We start from the raw sequence: 21,057 nt of genomic DNA, 5'->3' as shown, positions 1-21,057 counted from the left end.
TTGACGGACTTTGAGCGAGGGCGTATAGTGGGCATGCGGGAGGCCGGGTGGACGTACCGCCGAATTGCTCAACACGTGGAACGTGAGGTCTCCACAGTACATCGATGTTGTCGCCAGTGGTCGGCGGAAGGTGCACGTGACCGTTGACCTGGGACCGGACCGCAGCGACGCACGGATGCACGCCAAGACCGTAGGATCCTACGCAGTGCCGTAGGGGACCGCACCGCCACTTCCCAACAAATTAGGGACACTGTTGCTCCTGGGGTATCGGCGAGGACCATTCGCAACCGTCTCCATGAAGCTGGGCTACGGTCCCGCACACCGTTAGGCCGTCTTCCGCTCACGCCCCAACATCGTGCAGCCCGCCTCCAGTGGTGTCGCGACAGGCGTGAATGGAGGGACGAATGGAGATGTGCCGTCTTCAGCGATGAGAGTCGCTTCTGCCTTGGTGCCAATGATGGTCGTATGCGTGTTTGGCGCCGTGCAGGTGAGCGCCACAATCAGGACTGCATATGACCGAGGCGCACAGGGCCAACACCCGGCATCATGGTGTGGGGAGCGATCTCCTACACTGGCCGTACACCTCTGGTGATCGTCGAGGGGACACTGAATAGTGCACGGTACATCCAAACCGTCATCGAACCCATCGTTCTACCATTCCTAGACCGGCAAGGGAACTTGCTGTTCCAACAGGACAATGCACGTCCGCATGTATCCCGTGCCACCCAACGTGCTCTAGAAGGTGTAAGACAACTACCCTGGCCAGCAAGATCTCCGGATCTGTCCCCCATTGAGCATGTTTGGGACTGGATGAAGCGTCGTCTCACGCGGTCTGCACGTCCAACACGAACGCTGGTCCAACTGAGGCGCCAGGTGGAAATGGCATGGCAAGCCGTTCCACAGGACTACATCCAGCATCTCTACGATCGTCTCCATGGGAGAATAGCAGCCTACATTGCTGCGAAAGGTGGATATACACTGTACTAGTGCCGACATTGTGCATGCTCTGTTGCCTGTGTCTATGTGCCTGTGGTTCTGTCAGTGTGATCATGTGATGTATCTGACCCCAGGAGTGTGTCAATAAAGTTTCCTCTTCCTGGACAATGAATTCACGGTGTTCTTATTTCAATTTCCAGGAGTGTATATGGAAAAAAAATTTCATAACTTCTGAACGGTCTGCGTTAGGATGTTCAAACCGCACGGTCTGCCGCTGGGAATGATCGGAATTAGTAAGTGCTGTATGGTTTGGTTTAGGGACGAAGCCCATTTTGATTTGGATGGGTTCGTCAATAAACAAAACTGGCGCATTTGAGGGGCTGAGAATCCGTATTTCGCGATCTAGAAGTCTGTTCACTCTCAACGGGTGACTGAATGGTATGCAATATCCAGACATGGAATAATTGGTACGATATTCCTTGAAGGCACAGTGACTAGCGAACGGCACGTCAAGGTTTGGAAGATGATTTCATCCCCATTATCCAAAGTAACCCTGATTTCGACAAGATATGGTTCATGTAAGACGAGGCTCGGCTCCATCGAAGCAGGAGAGTGTTTGATGTCCCGGACAAGCACTCTGGGGACCGCATTTTGGCTCTGGGATACCCAGTGGCCACTGGCATGGGCCTCGGTTGGCCGCCGTATTCTCCGGATCTTAACATATGTGACTCCTTTTTGCGGGGCTTCATTAAAGACAAGGTGTACATCAGTAACACCAAAAAACCACTGTTTAGCTGAAAACAGCCATTCAAGAGGTCAACGACAGCATCGATGTTCCGGCACTTCACCGGGTCATGCAGAATTTCGCTAATCGTCTGCGCCATATCATTACCAACGATGGCAGGCACATCAAACATGTCTTAAATCCGAATATCTGTAATGAAGTTTACATGTTGTATAAAGTGTGTGGACGCCGTAGTTTATAACTAATTTATGTATTTTTTCGTATAGTTCAATAATTACAGAATGAGATTTTCACTCTGCAGCGGAGTGTGCGCTGATATGAAACTTCTTGGCAGATTAAAACTGTGTGTCGGACCGAGACACGAACTCGGGACCTTTGCCATTCGCGGGCATGTCCTCTACCAACTGGAAACATCCCCCAGGCTGTGGCTAAGCCATGTCTCCACCATATCCTATCTTCCAGGAGTGCTAGTTCTGCAAGGTTCGCAGGAGAGCTTCTGTAAAGTTTGGAAAGTAGGAGACGAGGTACTGGCAGAAGTAAAGCTGTGAGGACGGGGCGTGAGTCGTGCTTCGGTAGCTCAGTTGGTAGAGCACTTGCCCGCGAAAGGCGAAGGTCCCGAGTTCGGGCCTCGGTCCGGCACACAGTTTTAATCTGCCAAGAAGTTTCAGTTCAATAATTGTCACGCTGTACATATACAACTGTAATAGCAGTTATCCTTTCGTTTATTGAACAGATTTTTTATCTGACGTTGAGAAAAGCTCTGTCGCTCTGCTATTTTCTCTATTGCCCAACGAATACAGTTTTCACCATCTCCTTTGGTTGATCGTCAGAGCACTCTGATAGCATGCTGGATCAAGTAGCATTTTCATCTCACCCTTCAGAGATGTTCTCTTGCAGTTTTTGCCACCCAAAACTACACCATGCATAACGTATTTGAGACAGTTCTTAATTTACGTTTCACACAATTCATTTGGATACCTTTAAAATACTGCAGGTGGAAATGTTACACGTAGAAACTACAAAGAAAATAAAGACTGGTTGTATCGCTTCTTTTTGATAATGAAGTGTAAAAAAAGTGAGCGATAGCATTTTCCTACATTAAAAACGACCTCCTTGAGGTTATTCCTTCGACACCTAGGGAAGGGTGGAGTGGGAGGGGGGGGGGACATAGTGCATCCAGGAGGACTAGACATCAATCTCTGCCTTTGCCCATTTCCCTCAATTCCGCTTAGGTCTTGCCAATTCTCCTTGCTCTTCCCTGTTCTTGGGGGATTCCGTTCCAATGTCTTCTTCTAGACTGCTTCGTTCAGCTACCCCAGTGAGTATCCCGGCCATCTCCACTTTCTCTCAAGTGTCTGGTCTCCTATCGTATCTAATTTATTTTGCTCCAGGCCTCCTGATTACTACGTTTTTCTGGCTGCCAGATATTCGTGATGCAATGGAGACACCTATTCATGAGTCCCTGTAACTATTATATTATCTCCTTGTGTAGTTCCCAACTTTCACTGTCGTACAAAAGGACAGCCTTTACATTTGTATTAAAAAATTAGGAATTTTTGTTTTGCATGTGATGTTTCTATTTTGTAATATTGTATACATTTGTATGAAGTCAGCATTTGCCTTGTTTATGCTATTCTTCACATGTTCTGGTATCCACAATCTTCTATCACCAGATACCAGAATTAGTTGCCAGTCTCCATGTGCTGCTACCCGTCTACCCGTACATACAGAGCCGCTCTTACGGTCCCAGGATTTACTCTCATTTCCTTTATTTTACATACATCTTGACACCAGCAATTTCTGCTTTTCGTTTTTTAAGAGAATTTAACGAAATTCAGACCCTCCATATGTTCAGGATCCCCCATTGGATACCTCTTGTCCTCCGTGTTGTGATTCTTCTCATAATAAAGTCAAGGGGAAGTAGAAAACCTGTTTAGGACAAAATAAAAACCTTCCAGACTCCAGTTGCCTCTATTGGCTCAATGAGATTTCCCTTGTGAGGCGCGCAACGTCAGCAGCCATTCTATAGCTCTTTAACGATGTTGACAACCCACTCTAGTACACCATCCTTCCGCAACACCTGTCACAGCACTTCCTGTTTCACAGAAAATGAAGTCCTTTTCAGAATCAAAGTATGCCAGGTATAGCCAGCCGCGGTGGCCGTGCGGTTCTGGCACTGCAGTCCGGAACCGCGGGACTGCTGCGGTCGCAGATTCGAATCCTGCCTCGGGCATGGGTGTGTGTGATGTCCTTAGGTTGGTTAGGTTTAAGTAGTTCTAAGTTATAGGGGACTTATGACCTAAGATGTTGAGTCCCATAGTGCTCAGAGCCATTTGAACCATTTTTTATGTCAGGTATATGGTTACCTGGAATTATTTCTTTACTTTAAGATGATCCTAAATGTACTAATAAGATCAATACACAAATAAGATCAATACACAATCGATTTTCAAGTGAATGTTGAACCGGACGTAATTTACACTCTAAGACAAAAAAAAGTGGTGTACATGTACAGTCAAAGAAATGATACAATTTAAGTAAAAATTGATAATTTATTCAAGAGAAGAGATTCCCAAATGAAGCAAGTCAATAACGCGTAACACCTCTGACTCTATGCAACCAGTTATTCGTCGTGGCACTGGTTGATAGACTGAGAGAAATTGTACCAAATTCTGTCCAGCTGACGCTGGTATCGACATGTCCTGTGTTTACTATCCTTACCAGCTGCGCGGTGAAATTACACTGCAGCGTCACATGTTCATCCATCGACCACCAAACCTTGCAAGTTTGCATTTTCCGTCGATACCTGTATGTACATCAATTTGTGACCAGCCTGCGTAGTGCTTCGTTTCTTTTTTTCTCTCAGGGTGTACTGGTGGTACAGTGTAAATGTAATGACTTGGCTCCCGGGTAGACATAGATCCATGATTTATTGATAATAGTAAGTTAAACAAAAGGTTAGCACTTGGCAGTAGCTTTCCGTTGTATATACATGGTCTTGGTTGGGTCAGGGTCAATCTAGGAGTGCTGTCGGATGGAGGGTACAGTGGGCTCTGCTTGTGTTCCGACTGATGAGCCGCAGGGTGCCCGGAGCGTGAGTGTATCTCGGACGATGGACACTCCCCGGTGCTTTCGTTATTGAGGAACAACTTGTGCAATCAGCGTGGCCTGTCATTCCGCAGTTCTGGGCCAGCATGAGTACTGTCGTAGAGCATGGATACTGCGCGACCTGCTTGTGAGTACGTGAAATCGTGCAGGCGAAATAATGAGTTTACTAATGAGAGATCAGTACGGGTCGGGGATGACCTGCAAGCTTTTGTGCTGGTTACGGCGGACGACGCCAGGAGGTTGGCTACCCGCTGGACGAAGATGTGTGTGCAGTAGCCTAAGAAGTCGGCGAGTGGCCGTTTGCACGGCAACTACAGCACCGCGTCAATTGTTAGATGCCGACAAAATTTTAGGGACCTTTACCGCCAACCTATTTTGCCACTCTTTTGGAGATTTATCTTTGAGAAAAATATACTTTAGCAAAGTATGAAGGATTTTACCAGTCATTTCTAAACGGTTTTTTAGGCTTTCCCTGCGCTGTATCAGCTTTATAGGTTCCTGGGAATTACGCCGGATAATATTGTAAAAACCGCACAATATTTCAGCGAGACAACTGCCCGCTATATTCAGGTGCTACTGTCGCGTCGCTCAGAAGCTCGCGAATTTATATGTTGGCTTTCTAGAACAGCGCAGGCGCCAGCGGGGATATAACGTCAACGAAGACCAATCGTAGACGGCGTGGAATACCAGAGCCCTCTGCTGGAGAAACGGGTCGCGGTCTGCGGAAGCGCGCCGCGGCGCGGAAGAATGCGACCGGGAGCGACGGACCCCGTTCGCGCGCGCGAGGTGTTGGCGCGCGATTTAAGCAGGTGCTATGGTTTCCCATCTGCGTTGACTCGCCATCCGGTGTGGCCAAGCGGTTCTAGGCGCTTCAGTCTGAAACAGCGCGAACGCTACGGTCGCAGGTTCGAATTCTGCTTCGGGCATTGATGTGTGTGATATCCTTAGGTTAGCTAGGTTTAAGTTCTAGGGGACTGATGACCTCAGATGTTAAGTCCCATAGTACTCAAAGACATTTTTTTCTTCTTCTTTTGCGTTCACTCGGTGCAGTTGCTAATCTGCTGCTGACGATTCCTTAGCGCCGCCAAGGCTGGCTCCCAGGTGAAACCCCATGTCTCTGTTTATTAGGTCACTGCTTACACGTATTTCGACCGCCTGTTTGATGATGGAGTCCCATAATGTGGAAGCATACAGAGGATCTTGGTTTCTCCATAGATTATGCTGTGTCCCGTGTCAAGGCAGTGTTCAGCAACCGCAGATTTCTCCTGCCGACCCAACCTCGTGTGACGTTTATGTTCGTCGCATCTGTCTTTTACAGTACGTCACTTCTGGCCGATATAAGACTTCCCACAGTGGCACGGGATTTTATATATTCCTGGTCTCCTCAGGCCGAGGTTGTCTTTAACAGAGCCCAGCATTGATTGCACTCGTGCTGGAGGCCGGAAAACACATTTAATCCGGTACTTCTTGAAAATTTTGCCCATCTTAAAAGACACGCCACCGACATACGGTAGAAAAACCAACCCCATGGTGTTCTCTGCTTCTTCAGGCTGTTCTTGAGGTTTGGAGCGTGCTGGTCGAAATGCATTCCGGATCTGCTTCTCGGAGTACCCGTTCTGGGCAAACATAGAGCGGAGATGGCTAAGCTCTGCCAATAAACTGTCCTGATCTGAGATGGCTCTAGCCCTATGCACTAGCGTCCGTAATACACGGCTGCGCTGTGAGGGATGATGACAGCTCGTAGCTTGTAAATACTAGTCTGTGTGCGTAGGCTTCCGGAACACACTGCGACCCAAGGAGCCGTCTCCTTTTCTACGAACCAAAACATCCAGAAACGGGAGCTCACCATCTTTCTCTACCTCCATGGTGAAACAGATGCTTGGATGGAGGGAGTTCAGATGTTCCAGAAAAGAAGGAAGCGTTGCTGTCCCATGCGGTCATGCCACAAACGTATCATCTACATATCTACAAAAACATTTGGGTTTCAAAACCGCCGTCTGAAGTGCTTTGTCCTCGAAATCTTCCACAAAAAGATTAGCTACTATAAAAGACAGAGGGCTACCTGTAGCAACACCGTCAGTCTGCTCTAAATACTGGTCGTTGAATAAAAAATAAGTCGAGGTAAGCACGCGTTTGAAAAGATGTAAGATGTCCTCTTCCAGCTTAGCTCCTAAGAGATGTAATGAGTCCGTCAGGGGCACTCGTGTGAACATAGAAACCACATCGAAACTCACTAGTAAATCGGTAGGCGCAGGTTCTTCAGTCGCCGTATAAAATCTTCTGAGTTTCGAATATGGTGTTCACTTCCCGCGCCCGGGTTCCCGGGTTCGATTCCCGCCGGGGTCAGGGATTTTCTTTGCCTCGTGATGACTGGGTGTTGTGTGATGTCTTTAGGTTAGTTAGGTTTAAGTAGTTCTACGTTCTAGGGGACTGATGACCATAGATGTTAAGGCCCATAGTGCTCAGAGCCATTTGAACCATTTTTATGGTGTTCACATTTCCCCACCATGGGACTCAGAAGAGAAGCCAGATGTTTAGCTAGGTGGTATGTTGGGGCACCTATATTACTGACGATAGGTTGAAGTGGAACATTCTCCTTATGTAACTTTGGTCTTTGGCAGGCCATAAAGTCGTGGCGGAACTGGTGCTCGTTCTCTTAAACTCTTCTTCAGATGGCAGGAAGTTGGCTCGATTTGAGGAGAGCGGATGTCTTCCGTTGTATGGCATCCGTCGGATCTTTCTGGAGACGACGATACATTGTATCCTATAGTAAGTCCATCATCTTGCCAAAATAAGATGTAGCAGGCAGAAGAACAGTGGCGTTACCCTTGTCAGCTGGTAAAATTACTATATCATTGTCGTCTTTTAAATAACGGAGCGCTCTTCTTTCTTCAATAGTGACGTTCTGCTTGGGTGCAGGCATCCTGGTTATTGATCTGCAAGCCTCTCGCATTATTTCTTCAGCAGTATCATTCGGAAGTTTTAAAACACCTTGTTCAGCGGCACTGATGAACTCCTTAATGGGCAAGGTCTTGGGAGTAGGCGCAAAATTAAGTCCCTTTTCTAACACTGACATTGCAGCGTCACTCAATGGTTTATCTGTGAGATTAAACACAGTGCTACTGCTAAATTTCTCTTCTTGCAGTGACCGGTGTGTAAGGCGTTGGAACTCAGAAATTTGGCGCCCCGTGATTTGCTGCCGCGCCCAGTCCGAAAGCGACCAAGTAGAGCTCTCCATCCACTGCTCCTTGAAATGCTCCTCCAATCTTTGTGGCTGCATCTGTTTGGTTGTCATATGACCCTATCCTTTGTTATGAACTGTTCTTCACGTTTAAAGATCTTCTTTGAAGGCCGTCTGGTAGTGCTGTACAACTCCTTTATAAAACCCTGCTTTGCTGCCTCTTCTGACGACTGTGTCTGATCATCTGTGCACTTGATTTTATCTCTCTTTGTCCCAATATTCGCTCTTTTGTGTGTCGAAGTGGATTGTTTATACTTTTCGATTATCTGCGCTCTCCTTCTTACAAATACTTAACTTCGTTCTAGTTATTTCCTGCATTTATCTCATTCCACGTGTCGAGGGAGATGTATTCTTTCCTTTGATGTGCCTTAATAAGAAAAAAAAGTTCTCCCCAATATCTAGACATCTGTCTAAATTTTCGCCAAACTGCTTAAATTCCTTACTGCATGAAGTTTTCTTCAGAGAGGGGGGGTGAAATTTGTTTTTTGTTTTGTTTTTTGATCTTTTAAGTTTCCCACATCCATTTTGTTGCTCCTGTGACTGAGCTTGGTTCTCTTTGCACAATCTTAAATCTGATCTCTGCGAAAACATGCTGTGCACAACCAAGCGTTCTGAGCGCCACCTGATCTCCTATGGCCGTGACAAATCAATCATTAACACTGCAACCCATCAGTATGCACATACTGTACGCTGGTGCCACTAACAACAATCCTTGAGGGTGTTGCAATTTTTTTTCACCCAGTGGAACAGAGAGCATCGAAACTTACAGTTTATGTCTATGTGATCTATTTGACTTTCAGCAACATGATGTGGCAAGACTAAGGTTACGATGTGGGAACAGTGTACCAGCAACGACTAGATCACCCTCAATGCACAAATCTCTTAGCAGTTCGCCATTTGCATTTCTGTAACAAATGCCATGGACACACATGATGTATCCAAGCCCTTCAGTTTCTGGATCGAAATTTGCGTTGAAGTCTCCCACTAATACTCTTTAAGTTTCTACGAGTAGGTTGCCTGTGGACTCCATTTAACCCTGTATAAAATGTATCTTTCAATTCTCCTTCAGCCACTTGCACTTGAGTAAGTTCATAGCGCTGAACCACAGTAATATTTTGCACATTTTGTCGAGGCGTGCAGTCATTATCCTTTCCGAGACTGGTTTCGAATCCAATAAGCTCCTTTTGCAGTTATAAGAAAACCAAACGAAACATTATTAGTTAATCAATAATTTGTCTATCTCTCTAATTTTATCCACTTCAGTGACACTGTGAGCCAGTTCACATCGTAACACAAGTAATATCGGCGTATTAGCTGTGATGGCCGAGTGCCGGGTTTCAATCGCGTGGCCTCGGCTAGCGTGGGGCGGCTTCTTGCGTTCGTGCGGCAACCCCATTTCCCGCTGTTCAACACCTCGCTTCCGATGCGTGGAGCGCCGACCACCTGTGGGGTTTTCGCAGCCCAGTCCGACAAAAACCACACTGGGTACATACACGCATCTATGTCATACGAAAGAGGATTTAATTAAGCACGTAATGATATAAAGATATCATCTGAGCGTTTTATTTAACACAATTCACAGATACAAACAGATTTATTTAGAACGTATGCACTTTTTAATTTACAACTTTTAATGCAATCACGCCACTAAATGGATTGAGCATTCAAATTGTTGCTTTTCATGAGATGCGTTCACTGAGATAATCGTATGGTGCATAACTCTAATATTTTAAGGTGAGAGAATCATTTTCATTGGAAATTAATTAAATTTAGCATAACTTATAAATGAAGACAAATACGATGACAGTACGGCTGCATGTGTTGGCGGCGGATTCTAATAACTACACACATTATGTAGGGAGTAATATTATATTTTTACTAACCATTTTTATTCTTTAATGTTAAATTTACCTAGTCTTCGCCCACAGTTTGAATTTCGTCAAAGATTTGTAAGTTGTGATTACAGCTATGAAAATCGGAGATAAAATCTGATGAAAATGACATACCAGTGTGAGCTAAAAAACTGTGATGCCAAGAGGGTAAACGATTTTCGCCGCTTAAAGCTCAAATTGTGAATAATTAGATTTCTAATTTACGAGTTAACTGTGGCACTTAGGAGTTATTGTCAAATATGTTACTGAACTAGAACTGTACATCTCAGCTAATGATGCAATTGGAATTTAAATTAAATATATGTTTAAAAACCTATAAACCTATATTGGCAAACACAAAAGGGACCAATGTGACGTCATTGGGTGCACCTTTCGCAGGAGGGAGACGCCCAGGGTTAGAAAAGGGGATAGTTTTTGGAGGGGATAACCGAGGTTTTAGAAGGTCTGCAGCCACGTTCCCCGGGGTGAGCGTGTTCGGTCGGCCGGTGTTTGATAGCTAGTCTGTCGGTGTTTGGACGTTTGTACAGGAGTCTGTCGGACCGCATTATTTGGACTTAGTTTCTGCCACAATCGTAGGATTTACAATTACTTTGGCTCAGTTTGGGCTCTGCCAAGTTTTTCAGTGTACCAAAGTAGTTAATCGAAACGTTATTCGAGTTTCATATGTAATAGACATATAGGATGATTAACCGTTGTACTGGTTTTCTAGCTTTGACTGAGGATATTTATGTTTACAGACCATCCCGTCTCGAGACGACTGGTGGCGTTCGCTCTGCAGGCAAGTGAGTCGCTCGGCGAGTCCAGCCAGCTGTGCGATTTTAGGTTAACAGAGCTGTGGCAAGCCCGGCAGCAGGAGGGGCAGCCCGGTGGAGTGGAACCCACTGACACCGCGCTGGGCCGAGCCTACACGTTCCACGTGAGCCAGCCCGTCTGAGGCGGGCTAGCACGGACTGGTGCTGGGTGACGCACACCACTGCACTCCAGGGTAGCTTTCCTAACGCTTAAATGTACATTACACTATAAAATATTCCTTTTTATTTGGAAATTCATTGCTTGCTGTTATCAGTCTGCATTTCATGTCCTCTCTATTTCAGGCCATCTTCAGTTATTTTGCTGCCCAAATGTCAAAACGAGTGTACTGCACTTGGTATCTCATTTACAAATCTAAGTTCCATCGCATCACTTGATTTAATGCCCTACGTTTTACTTTTATTGATGTTCATCCTATGACATCTTTCCAAAGCACTATTCATTCCATTCAGCTTATCGTCAAAGTCCTTTGCAGACTGTGGAAGCACTGCAGAGACAGCGGTAGTCCTAAAAAATTTTACCTTTTCTTGTGGACTTTATTTCCCTTTCATTATTTTTCTTTGATTTCCTGTAATCTTCGCTCTATCTAGAGAATGAACAACATGGAAGATACGTTACAACCCTGTCTGATTCCCTTCATGCCCTTCGGTTCTTATAACTATGGGTTAATTTGCTGTACTAAATGTTGGCTAAATCGTTAAAAAGTCAACAAGTCTGGTTAGCTAAGAGCGAGTTTTCTTGAAATGTTTTCTACAGATCTGCCGCCGCGTGATCATATAGTGAACTATGTGTGTTCGAACTATATATGTTTCGTTATGTCTCAGTTAGAGTTTGCTGGTGTCAGGCGCATCTCCAGAAGCTACGCATGCATTCCCAAACGCGTTACTTTAATCTATCGTCTTCATAGGATTGTTTGCAGCTTTTTCAGTTTTGAGACCGTGAGAAAATACTGTTGATTTTGTACTTTAACAACAACCTGGATAAACTGACAAAACCAGAGGTTGCACACAGTTTCAGGGAGAGCATAAGGGAACAATTGACAGGAATGGGTGAAAGAAATACAGTAGAAGAAGAATGGGTAACTTTGAGGGATGAAATAGTGAAGGCAGCAGAGGATCAAGTGGGTAAAAAGACAAGGGCTAGTAGCAATCCTTGGGTAACAGAAGTGATACTGAATTTAATTGATGAAAGGAGAAAATACAAAAATGCAGTAAATGAAGCAGGCAAAAAGGAATACAAACGACTCAAAACTGAGATCGACAGAAGTGCAAAATGGCTACGCAGTAATAGCTGGAGGACAAATGTAAGGATGTAGAGGCTTATTTCACTAGGGGTAATATAGATACTGCCTACAGGAAACTTAAAGACATCTTTCGAGAAAAGAGAACCACTTGCACGAGTATCAAGAGCTCAGATGGAAACCCAGTTCTAAGCAAAGAAGGGAAAGCAGAAAGGTGGAAGGAATATATAGAGGGTCTATACAGGGGCGATGTTCTTGAGGACAATATTATGGAAATGGAAGAGGATGTAGATGATGATGAAATGGGAGATATGATACTGCGGGAAGAGTTTGACAGAGCACTGAAAGACCTAAATCGAAACAAGACCCAGGAGTAGACAACATTCCATTAGAACTACTGACGGCCTTGGGAGAGCCAGTTCTGACAAAACTCTACCATCTGGTGAGCAAGATGTATGAGACAGGCGAAATTGCCTCAGACTTCAAGAAGAATATAATAATTCCAATCCCAAAAAAAGCAGGTGCTGACAGATGTTAAAATTACCGAACTATCAGTTTAATAAGTCACGGATGCAAAATACTAACGCGAATTCTTTACAGACGAATGGAAAAACTGATAGAAGCCGACCTCGGGGAAGATCAGTTTGGATTCCGTATAAATGTTGGAACAAGTGAGGCAATACTGACCCTACGACTTATATTAGAAGAAAGATTCAGGAAAGGCAAACATACGTTTCTAGCATTTGTAGACTTAGAGTCTTAATAAGACAGGGTCGTAGCCTCTCCCCGATGCTATTCAATTAGTATATTGAGCAAGCAGTAAAGGAAACAAGAGAAAAGTCCGTAGTAGGTTTAACAATCCATGTAGAAGAAATAAAATCTTTGAGGTTCACCGATGACATTGTAATTCTGTCAGAGACAGCAAAGAAATTGGAAGAGCATTTGAACGGAATGGACAGTGTCTTGAAAGGAGAGGACATAAAATGTAGACTGGCAATGGCAAGGAAAGCGATTCTGTAGAAGAGGAATTTGTTAACATCGAGTATTGATTTAAGCGTCAGGAAGTCGTTTCTGAAAGTACTTGTATGGCGTGTTGCCATGTTTGGAAGTGAAACATGGACGATACATAGTATAGACAAGAAGAGAATAGAAGCTTTTGAAATGTGGTGCTACAGAAGGATGCTGAAGATTAAGATGGGTAGATCACATAACTAATTAGGTGGTACTGAACAGAATTGGGGAGAAGAGGAGTGGCACAACTTGACTAGAAGAAGAGATCGGTTGGCAGGACATATTCTGAGGCATCAAGGGATCACCAATTTAGTACTGGAGGGCAGCGTGGAGGGTAAAATTCGTAGAGGGAGAGCAAGAGATGAATACACTAAGCAGATTGAGAAGGATGTAGGCTGCAATAGGTACTGGGAGATGAAGAAGCTTGCACAGGATAGAGTATCTTGGAGATCTGCATCAAACCAGTCTCAGGACGGAAGACCACAACAACAACAAATGCATTAGCTTTTCAGTTATTTTCCTTGTGTTGAAGGCTGAGGCCTTGATGTGCACTTGTTCCACAAAATTCAATAGTGAGTCAATTGCACTGTAATTTGTGGACAAGGCCAAAATGTAGAAAAAAAATGAGTGAGTAGGTAACGAATAGGATTCTCAAGTAAGTGAATATTGTCCTTTTAAGTGCTTTCAACGTTTTCAATTAAAGTACACTGTGGTAGGAAAACGAAGAGAGGAGAGCAGTATACGGCAATAGTTCTGAAAGCGTCTGTGGAGTATTTGTAATCTGGCCGAATGAATACATATCGCGCTTCTAAGATATACAATGTACCGTGTTTTACATTAAGAGATCATTTCAAAGGTAGAAGAACGGCCAAATCCGCCTGACGTCGGAAAGAGCATGGAAGCAGGAATAACTGAGATGGAAACGTACAGTTCTGAACTGTCAAGACAGGAGCTTTAGTCGCTGAAAAGCGGGTTTGTTAAAAGTAATAAACTGAAAACGCCATTCACAAATGACAAACAAAATGTTTGTCTCTATGTGCCCATGAAATGCAATAATTTATCTATTAAAAATTACAAAACACTGAAACCTGCAGAAAAACTTGTGTCGATCCACTCATTATCAATTCCTACTTCAACCTTCTTGAATTTACCGTAATAGCTCTTGGCCTTGAAAATACATCAAATATGATTTTTAATTTAGACGAGACAGGATTTGCTAGGCATCCTTCAAAAGCTAAAGTTGTGGAGGTAGGAGATTACGTTCCTCAAGAACAACAATTTCTCCAGGACGGGAAAATATTTCTGTTTTAATGACTGGATATTTGGTTGTCATTTATTTTTTTGTAAAATTACTTTAATATAAGCTGTACTATGCGTAAATATGTGCGCCTTTACCCTATGTCAACCCTTTATGCTGATGAAGGAAGACTGTTTTCTATGATACATCACTAAAATATATTCATTGACACAATAAATCTTGCTTTTAATGCTGCGTATTTTCTTGCGATCCATAAGCATTATGACACATCAAAGCAAAAAAGTTGAAAGATCAAAAAGCTTTAATCCAACTTTGGAGCTTCAGCCTTAAAAATAAATATCAGAATATGTTCCACTGGACATTTTCTCCGACATTACTGCCAACTAAAAAGAGAACTTTCACTGGGTATGTTGAGCACTTGCCCCACTTTAGCGGGATAAGTGCACAACTAGGCATTTTCAAGAACTTTGATACTATCAACAGTAAATGCTTCTCAAAACAAACATCTGAATCTGTATCTTAAAGAAGGATAGCCTCATCACCACAATTAAAGAAGATAAAGTGCTATGACTGTATAAACAAACGTTGTATGCACATTTGAAGTCGTTTATGAATTTACTGTGCACTTACTTCACGTTACTTCACTTGTGATTTGGAAGAAATAGAAAACCGTACATTATTTGTGATCTGATTGGCACCATCTACGGCGCAGGGCTGCTACGCGCGCGACCTGGCGGGCGCGGTGGATCGCCGTACACAGCCGGACAGCCTGCCCAAGTCCCGACGCCGGTCTGAAGCTGAGTGCCAAATGTGACCGGTTGCTGCAAAACGCTTTCTGCCAACTGGTTGCAAGGTTACGAAAAACACGTCGCCGATAGGTGCCACACGCTTAACGAGCACTTCATGACTGTCTGTTGGACTTTCACCATGATCTTCTGGAGGAATCCCAGTCAAGTTTCCAGAAAACCTGCAGATGACGAATGCTCTGATAAAAGTAACTGATGAACTGAAACAAGCCTTGGACGAACAAGAGGAGACTATTACGTGCTTTTTGGATTTCAGCAAAGCTTTCGATACAGTCGATCTTGAAATTCTACTTGCTTAACTCAGAAGTCAAAACTTTCTTCGAGTGCTGTACAATCGTTCAAACCGTACCTTACATCATGCCAACAGCGTCTAATGATCAGCACAAAGAGGTCAGAGTGAGAAATGGAGTGTCAGGGATTCCATAAGAGACAGTATATGGCCCATTATTTTTCTCATTATATTTTAATGCTGTGTTGACTATTGTTTCCCATTACAAATATCATTTACACGTTGAAACTTACGCATCTAACATGCGTGCAATCTTAGTCGCTCACAAAAGACTTATTACCCGTTAGAACAGAGAAGCTATTCTGCCTCAGTTCTAAACAGCATGGAAAAATCCTTTTCTTCTTCTCCAAAGAACTTAGGGATAATTCTGGACCATCGCTTAGACTGGACTGAACACACAACTGCAGTCTGTAAGAAAGTGTCAGCGTCACTTGAATTACTACAAAAATATGAATAAGTATTTCCACTCGAGCATATAAGCAAACTAGTAGAGTGACTGATATTCCCCATCCCTCATTATGATGATCCTATTCTCCAAGGATTTCCGCATGCGGGATCACGTCAGCTGGGACTGATGACGGATGCTCGTGTGGGATACATTTGTATCTAAAACTAAACTCCTCCCGAGCAGGCCATGAAGCCCCAACGGTACTGACAGGTCGCCATGTCATCCTCAGCTCGTAGGCGTCACTGGATGCGGAGACGGAGGGGCACACCTCTCTCCTGGTTGTATGTCAGTTTCCGAGACCGGAGCCGCTACTTTTCAATCAAGTAGCTCCTCAGTTTGCCTGACAAGGGCTGAGTGCACTCCGCTTGCCAACAGCACTCGGCATACCGGATGATCACCCATCCAAGTGCTAGCCCAGCCCGACAGCGCTTAACTTCGGTGATCTGACGGGAACCGGTGTTACCTCTGCGGCAAGGCCGTTGACACAGTATCACTCCTGCCTACAAACAATTATGATGGCTACGCTCCAATAAGCGTAGAAACTATCATACTCCACATTTTCTCTGTCGTCTTCTCAACCTTTGCTTTCCTTATTTACCTTCAACCCCTACTCGACTGTCAAAACAACAAAGAAAAATTCTCGTTGTCAACAAATTAGAATTTTCTCTGTACCACAGCACAACACTGCCATGTTCTCTGAATCCTATCCAGTAGCAGAAACCCGGTTTTGGAACCATCTTCCTCAAGTTATTAGAGGAATTAAGAGTCCTTTCAAACATCGAAAGACAGCTAATGGACCACCTTCTACGACAATAACTATCTATTCCGCAGCTCACTCTCGTCAATACTTCCTAACAATACTCCCTACCCCTCCCCTCCCCCCCCCCCCTTGCCTACAGACTTCTCTACTGAAATTTTCTTCTTTCCTAAAAACCATTTTTCTCAGCTGGCGCCCAACGCGTGATTCGATAAAAGGTATGAAAACAATTATTACGTACTAAACAGTGGTGAACTATAATTGAAGTGACTGCTTAATGGACAGTGACTGAAAACTTGCAATTTTATGTTTCACATTCTTCACTACGACAACTCACGACACAAGCGCAACGACACGATCTGATTGCGGACGGAAGATCGCATCTGCGAGTGCGACAGACAACGAGGAGCCTATCTCCTGGAACTACGTGACGTCAGAAGCTGTACGGAAGGTAGGAAATAATTTACTTGTGTTACTCCGGCTTGGGCTTGAATGTGTAAAGACAGTACCTCATTGTGCTTCCTTTTAATTTTAATTGCGTGGATAAATGAGGCAGGTCCATGACACACAAACTGTGTAAGTAGATAGACTTATACTGTATTCATTGTGTATTATTATTTTGGTGTTAGTCTGAGAGTATATATTTACAACATTGAAACGGGTATACCATTTAAGATTGAATCTAGATACAAGTCTAGGAACTTTATGGAGAGCAGATACGAGCGTGGATGAAAACGGGTGGCAAATTTAAATGTTAATAGGACAGGGGATTTGTTGGATCCTGAAATGTCAAATATGATTACAAGTATTTCGATAAGGAGTAATGACTGCACCGAAAGTGACGAGTTCGAAACTGTAGGTACTTGTGAGGAAAGTAAGCCTACCAGTGTGGTAAATAGGCCATCTGGAGATATCATTATCAATAAGCTGTTTGAAATTCTATTGAAATCAAAACAATAACAAATAGAGCTAGATAACAACATCAATAGCCTGCCGCTGTGGCCGAGCGTTTCTCTGAGATTTAGTCCGGAACCGCGCTGCTGCTACAGTCGCAAGTTCGAATACTGCCTCGGGTATGGATGTGTGTGATGTCCTTAGGTTAGTTAGGTTTAAGTAGTTCTAAGTCTAGAGGACTGATGACCTCAGATGTTAAGTTCCATAGTGCTCAGAGACATTTGAACCATTTGAACATCATCAATGTCTCACGTCAGAGAAGTCGACGACAGCAGATCGACGGGGGGGTGGCTACAGCTGCCCTGCACACTTGGCCTCCAAGATCGTCAGTCGTGTCCACAGGCGATTTTTTCTTGTGGGGATATGTGATGGAAAGTGTGTTCATCTCCTCTTTACTTCGTGACATAGAAGAAGTGAAGAACAGAATAACAGCCACCATAATTTCTATACGTTGTGTCAAGATTATGACGAATTTAGCTATCGTGTAGATGTTGTTCCTGCTGCTGCTGCTGGACACAGAGCATTTGTAATAGCATAGACAAAACTTCAAGATTTTTTGAGTTCATCCCACGTTTATAGTATATTTTTGTCAACATACTATATTATTCTTGAAGTCAGATTATTCTTTTTGAAACACCCTATAATTTACGCGTGATCGTACCAGGTATCTGTTCATTCGGACATGGCCAAAATAACAGACACAACACATATAAATATATGGGTGTTGACAGCAATGAATGATAATGTGCGGGTGCACTATTCGTCTGACCTCTTGCGGAATCAGCGGGAATCTGCGAACAATGAGGATAACGGACAGGGGATGCTATTTATGTAGTGTACGACAAGATGGGAATTTGGTTTGGACGGGAAGCGTGCTTAGACAACTGAAGTTGTTAAGACGTCCGTCAAAGCGGGAAATCCGGGTTTGAGTCCCAGTATGGTCCAAGTTTTCACCTTCTCCGTTTCAACAGCTGTGATTCAGTTATAGTTACTGTTACTGGTTTTTATCGACATGGCACTGCGCTTCCCACAGCGTAACTGGAGAGTGGATTTCGCATTTCACCACTGGCGACCAAGGTCGCCTGATTTTATAGAATGTCATTGTTGTGCGGGGTTTGTGAAAGACTCCCTCTGTGTGCCTCCCCTTCCAGCAACTCTGGGTGAGAGGCGACATCACATAGCAGTTTCGGTGAATCTGGTAACTTTAGGCCTGTTCGTGAAAACCCGTGTTCGACCATCATCGAGTTATTGGTCGTTCGTTCAGTAGAGAGCGCATGGAACATTTGTGAGGGGCAAATGAAAACTTGGACCATAAACGTAATTGAAAAATGAACCCCAAGGTTGTATGGGCACGCCTTTAAGAGATGTACCCTTTTGAAATTGGATCTTTCTCTACAAGATGAAATCATTGTAATCCTGTACGTAAGATAAAGTCTACCCCAACAAATGTAGTATCGGATGAAATCGGGTTAATCTTTGTGCAACACCTTGTATATTGCGTATGAGAAATTCCATTTCATACTTTTGATGTTTTTGATCACTAGTTCCATATGAGATCTTTCTTTTCTAAAAATTCAGCATTTAAAGGGTGAAATAACAATTGATTTTTAAGTCTTTTTTAGCTTCCGATCTTCCTGAAGCAAGAAGAATAATTTTTGCCAGCGCTGATTGATGTTCCACAAAACCGTGCTGCATTCTACTCTAAAATGTTTGGTAGGATTCGGATCGGGTCTTTGCCCCGTGTTCTGAAGAAAATAAAAAATGATCGACTCAGCGTTCTTTTTTTTACGGAGAGGAGCATTGTCGTGCTGATACAGCTAAGATCCGACTCCAAACAATTACCTCCGTGTGGGAAGCTTGACTGAAGTTTATAATTTTTTTTCAACACTTAATTTTGCCATTGAATAAAACTAATGGCGGGTGCCTAAATCATGTAAGCAAACGACCTCAGGTCATCTCATCGCTTCTGTGCATGTCATCGTTGCGTCAATACACTCAGCTGTATACCGTTCGCTAGATATCCGCATGTCTCATTACCAAACGCCGTAACACCTTCCAGCGCTCTTCAGAATAATGATGGCGCTCTTGGTATCACTTTAGCAGGCGATGCGCATTCATGCATGTGATCAGTGGCTTTCCGGCAGCACCATGGCTATGAAATCCTGAGTGCTGTAGTAACTCGGTGGATTGCTCTCTCGCTGGCATCTGCACCTGAGTTGTGACCTCTATTACGGCTGACACAAATGTCAGGAAACTCGTCCGTGCTTAACTCTTTGGAATGCAGACATGTTTAGAGCTTCCTTCACGTTCAGTTCTCAATACAGTGGCTAAAAGAGTCGTGATCAGACACAACTGCCGAAATTGTGAGCTTCCTAGGCTTCATTAGATGTAATTATGTGCAAGGAGTTTATGTGGTCTTTTAAAAGATTGTCCTCGAGCGGACACAAGTTGCTGGAGGCGACCAGTAAATTGTTTTGCATCAGTTAGGATGAAAAGAGCGCTTTTACCGCTGCGTTCGCACTGAACTTCCCTCTTCACCGCACAGACGCCTTGTTCAAGTGCAACATATACACTCCAGGAAATGGAAAAAAGAACACATTGACACCGGTGTGTCAGACCCACCATATTTGCTCCGGACACTGCGAGAGAGCTGTACAAGCAATGATCACACGCACGGCACAGCGGACACACCAGGAACCGCGGTGTTGGCCGTCGAATGGCGCTAGCTGCGCTGCATTTGTGCACCGCCGCCGTCAGTGTCAGCCAGTTTGCCGTGGCATACGGAGCTCCATCGCAGTCTTTAACACTGGTAGCATGCCGCGACAGCGTGGACGTGAACCGTATGTGCAGTTGACGGGACTTTGAGCGAGGGCGTATAGTGGGCATGCGGGAGGCCGGGTGGACGTACCGCCGAATTGCTCAACACGTGGGGCGTGAGGTCTCCACAGTACATCGATGTTGTCGCCAGTGGTCGGCGGAAGGTGCACGTGCCCGACGACCTGGGACCGGACCGCAGCGACGCACGGATGCACGCCAAGACCGTAGGATTCTACGCATTGCCGTAGGGGACCGCACCGCCACTTCCCAGTAAATTAGGGACACTGTTGCTCCTGGGGTATCGGCGAGGACCATTCGCAACCGTCTCCATGAAGCTGGGCTACGGTCCCGCACACCGTTAGGCCGTCTTCCGCTCACGCCCCAACATCGTGCAGCCCGCCTCCAGTGGTGTCGCGACAGGCGTGAATGGAGGGACGAATGGAGACGTGTCGTCTTCAGCGATGAGAGTCGCTTCTGCCTTGGTGCCAATGATGGTCGTATGCGTGTTTGGCGCCGTGCAGGTAAGCGCCACAATCAGGACTGCATACGACCGAGGCACACAGGGCCAACACCTGGCATCATGGTGTGGGGAGCGATCTCCTACACTGGCCGTACACCTTTGGTGATCGTCGAGGGGACACTGAATAGTGCACGGTACATCCAAACCGTCATCGAACCCATCGTTCTACCATTCCTAGACCGGAAAGGGAACTTGCTGTTCCAACAGGACAATGCACGTCCGCAT

General features: G+C 44.7%; 1 protein-coding gene and 1 pseudogene across 1 annotated transcript in view; both read right to left on the bottom strand.

Annotated features, from left to right (window-relative positions):
- LOC126336250 (nose resistant to fluoxetine protein 6-like) overlaps positions 1–21,057 on the bottom strand; it is a 304,641-nt gene that overhangs the window by 73,673 nt on the left and 209,911 nt on the right. The window lies entirely within an intron of this gene.
- On the bottom strand, positions 16,151–16,268 carry LOC126337240 (5S ribosomal RNA; annotated as a pseudogene).

This window comes from Schistocerca gregaria, chromosome 2 (genome assembly GCF_023897955.1).
Source record: "Schistocerca gregaria isolate iqSchGreg1 chromosome 2, iqSchGreg1.2, whole genome shotgun sequence".
Classification (NCBI taxonomy): domain Eukaryota; kingdom Metazoa; phylum Arthropoda; class Insecta; order Orthoptera; family Acrididae; genus Schistocerca; species Schistocerca gregaria.
Note: the sequence above shows the minus strand (reverse complement) of the source record. Positions and strands in the feature narration are given on the sequence as shown.